The following is a 4,109-nucleotide window of genomic DNA, read 5'->3' on the forward strand; positions in this document are numbered from 1 at the left end:
TGCGTGTATACACATAATATCTTTTTTTTTGAGATGGGGTGTTGCTCTGTTGCCCAGGCTAGAGTGAAGTGGCATGATCTCAGCTGACTACAACCTCTGTCTCCCAGGCTCAAGTGATCGTCCCACCTCAGCCTCCTGATTGGTTGGGACTATAGATGCATGCCACCGCGCCCAGCTAAATATTTGTATTTTTTGTAGAGATGGAGTTTCACCATGTTGCCCAGGATTGTCTTGAACTCCTGAGCTCAAACAGTCTACCCACTTCAGCCTCCCAAAGTGCCGGGATTATAGGCATGATCCACTGCAGCTGGCCAGAACCCTACATTGGATAGAATAGATTAGTCAAGTAGTTGACAAGAGAACTAAAATTTATTAAAAACATATAGGCTGGACGTGGTGGCTCACTCCTGTAATCCCAGTACTTTGGGAGGCCAGTGCAGAAGGATATCGTTAGCCCAAGGGTTCAAGACCAGCCTGGGCAACATGGTGAAACCCCGTTTCTACAAAAAAAAATACTAGATGTGGTGGCATACACATGTAGTTCCAGTTACTCAGGAGGCTGAGGTGGGAGGATGGCTGGAGCCTGGGAGGTCAAGTCTGCAGTGAGCCAAGATTATGCCACTGCACTCCAGCCTGGGTGACAGAGTGAGACCCTGTCTCAAACAAACAAAAAACTATATCCCAGGTACTATGCACTTTATCTGAATCTTATTGAGTTATTTCAAGAGTAGAAGATTGGCCAGGTGCAGTGGCTCACACCTGTAATCCCAGCACTTTGGGAGGCCAAGGCAGATGGATCACCTGAGGTCAGGAGCTCAAGACCAGCCTGACCAACATAGTGGAACCCCGTCTCTATAAAAATACAAAAATTAGCCCGGCATGGTGGCGTGTGCCTGTCATCCCAGCTACGGTAGACGCTGAGGTAGAAGAATTGCTTGAACCTGAAAGGCAGAGGTTGCAGTGAACCAAGATCATGCCATTGTACTCCAGCCTGGGCAACAGAGTGAGACTCCATTTAAAAAAAAAATAAAAAAGATAAGAGTAGAAGACAGAATAGTGTGACAGAGGAATTAAGAGAGTTTTGACATTTTATACATTATTGAGATTATGATAGCAAACCTCCATATACAATTCTTTCTTCTATTTAAGTCCTGGAAAAGTTGTATAAAACGGAACCAGTTGGATGCTTCTAGGAGTGTATTCTGGAACAGGGGGACGTGCAAGGCTACTTAATGTACAGGTGAGTGGTTAAGGGAGGATTTAGAAATTGCTGCTAAAGGCCGGGTGCTGTGTCTCACGCCTGTAATCCCAACACTTTGGGAGGCTGAGGTGGGCTGAACACGAGGTCAAGAGATCAAGACCATCCTGGCCAACATGGTGAAACCCCATCTCTACTAAAAATACAAAAATTAGCTGGGCGTGGTGGCATGCATCTGTAGTCCCAGCTACTCGGGAGGCTGAGGCAGAAGAATAGCTTGAACCTGGGAGGCAGAGGTTGCAGTGAACCAAAATTTTGCCACTACACTCCAGCCTGGGTGACAGAGTGAGACTCTGTCTCAAAAAAAAAAAAAAAGAAAAGAAAAGAAATTGTTGCTAAAACAGCAAAATGTAGTGGACTTGCATGTGAGGATTGTCAAGAAAGATAAAATGAAGTATCTTTGGCGGAGCGCAGTGGCTCATGCCTATAATCTTAACGCTTTGGGAAGCCGGTGCAGGATATCTTGAGCCTAGGAGTTCGAGTGCAGCCTAGGCAACAAGGCAAAACTCTGTGGTGGCACGCACCTGTAGTGCCAACTACTTGGGAGACAGAGGTGGGAGCATTGCTTGAACTCAGAAGGTCAAGGCTTCAGTGAGCTGAGATCACACCACTGCACTCCAGCCTGGGTGTTGGAGTGAAATCCTGTCTCTAAGAAAAGAAAAAGAGAAAGAAAAAAATGAAGTATTTTAGCACAGGCCATCTAATACAGGGGTTTAGGATTGTTTCTCCTCTCTGGTTGATAAAAGACACAAGTGTGACCCCAAGAAGGCATGGCAGGAAAGGTACTCTTAGTAGAGATGATAGGTTCACAAACAAGGCAGTTATAGGAGTTGGGTATTCACCTACAAAAGCCACCTGTCCAAGAGCCTGGTTAGATTTGAGGAGAGTAGCCCTTGGGGTGATGGCATGATTGTAATAAGGTCCGGGGAGTCACTTCAGGCTTGTGTGGCCGATGGCTATGCCCACATAGCTTGTATTTTATCAGCTCCATCTCCCTGCCCCATAGTCAAAGCCAGATCACCTGAGGTCAGGGGTTTGAGACCACCCTGGCCAACATGGTGAAACCCTGTTTCTACTAAAAATAAAAATTAGCTGGGCGTGGTGGCACAAACCTGTAATTCCAGCTACTCGAGAGGCTGAGGCAGGAGAATCACTTGAGCCTGGGAAGCGGAGGTTGCAGTGAGCCAAGATGTCACCACTGCACTCCAGCCTGGGCGACAGAGTGAAACTCCATCTAAAAAAAATAAAAATGAAGAAAAACAGATGAACAAACAGGGCATGGAAGTACGGATATCACACATCCACAGTTGCAGAAATGCAGTTACCAGAGTCAAGCCAAAGGACACTGTTTTGAGGTGGACTAGATGGGACTTTGCAGGCTCTTCGGAGGTGGCCATTATAAGGGCCTTTACTGTGGGGCTGTGAGCATAGATATTCAGCTACAACTAAAGAACAGACCCCTAGGGAGGGGCTGTTTTCAGTGACGCATTTGGTTAGGGAGCCGCAAAGCCTTCTCAGGTGATACACTAAGCTTGACTAAAGAAAAGACGCTGAGATTTGCTAGTTTCAGAGGACCTTCTTTTTATTTATTTATTTGTTATTTGGGGACTAAAGCTGACCCTACCCTTTTCAAAAGGTCATCTTTTCATCACCTATGACAATAGTGGCTAGTAGAAATAGGTAATTTCATTTTCTGACCGTGTGAGTCTTCTATCACCTTGCAGTGAAATTGAACCAACTAAATGTATTGAATGCTGCTTGTCTATTAAAAGTAAATGAAATGGGGCCTAGTGTGGTGGCTCATACCTGTAATCCCAGCACTTTGGGAGGCTGAGGTGGGCAGATCGCTTGAGGTCAGGAATTCAAGACCAGCCTGGCCAACATGGCAAAACCCCATCTCTACTAAAATTAAAAAAAATAGCTAGGCATGGTGGCACATGTCTGTAATCCCAGCTACTTGGGAGGCTGAGGCAGGAGGATTGAACCCAGGAGGCAGAGGTTGCAGTAAGCTGAGATCACGACACTGGACTCCAGCCTGGGTGACAGAGCGAGACTCGGTCTCAAAAAATAAAGTAAATGAAATGGACTCAAGGTCTTGGAGGCAGGAAAGTCTGCATTAAGCTTTGCTTAACTATCAAAGCACTTGAGCAGAGTAATGGCTCGGCTTTATTAGATATGCCTTCTGGGAAGAATATTGTGTGGCATGAAACTAATAGGCCACTTAAAGGGATGTATTAAGAATTCCAGCTGGGCGTGGTGGCTCACACCTGTAATCCCAGCACTTTGGGAGTCTGAAACAGGACAATTGCTCAAGGCCAGGAGTTTGAGACCAACCTGGGCAACATAGTGGGATCTGATTTCTGCAAAAAAAAATTTAAAAATTAGCCAGGCACAGTGCTCATGCCTGTAATCCCAATATTTTAGGAGGTTGAGGTGGGAGGATTGTTTGAGTCTGGAAGTCCAAGGCTGCAGTAAGCTATAAATGCACCACTGCTCTCTCCAGCCAGGGTAACAAAGCAAAACCCTGCCATAAAAAATATATATATTAAAAAAAAAAAAAACTCACTGCTGTAACCCAGCAACGTTTGATGGATTCATATTAGAAGCCAGTGGGCAGCTGCTTTGGCAGTTGCTGGGTTTTCATCAGGACTGTTTATATGTCTAAATCACTGGCATGATCCTTTCCTCAGAAATAATCTGGACAGACTCTTGTATTTTGCCCACTTCACTTCATTAATAGACTTGATACAGAGCTTTTGGAATAAAAGCCCAAAATTGTGATTAGTTACTGAGAAACTGCTGATGGGCTGAAATCCGTTTTAGACATTCTCCCTACCTCCTTCCCCATTTC

General features: G+C 45.3%; 1 protein-coding gene across 20 annotated transcripts in view; it reads left to right on the top strand.

The window, feature by feature from the left end:
- ZNF821 (zinc finger protein 821) overlaps positions 1–4,109 on the top strand; it is a 26,788-nt gene that overhangs the window by 8,658 nt on the left and 14,021 nt on the right. For 2 of the 20 annotated variants that reach the window (XM_037742355.1, XM_037742356.1), the window contains one exon: positions 1,150–1,240. The exons of the other annotated variants lie outside the window; for them this stretch is intronic. The gene's annotated coding sequence lies outside the window, so the exon portion shown is untranslated. The remainder of the gene's footprint in view (positions 1–1,149; positions 1,241–4,109) is intronic. 20 annotated transcript variants of the gene reach the window in all.

Source organism: Cebus imitator, unplaced genomic scaffold (genome assembly GCF_001604975.1).
Source record: "Cebus imitator isolate Cc_AM_T3 unplaced genomic scaffold, Cebus_imitator-1.0 Scaffold118, whole genome shotgun sequence".
Taxonomy (NCBI): Eukaryota; Metazoa; Chordata; class Mammalia; order Primates; family Cebidae; genus Cebus; species Cebus imitator.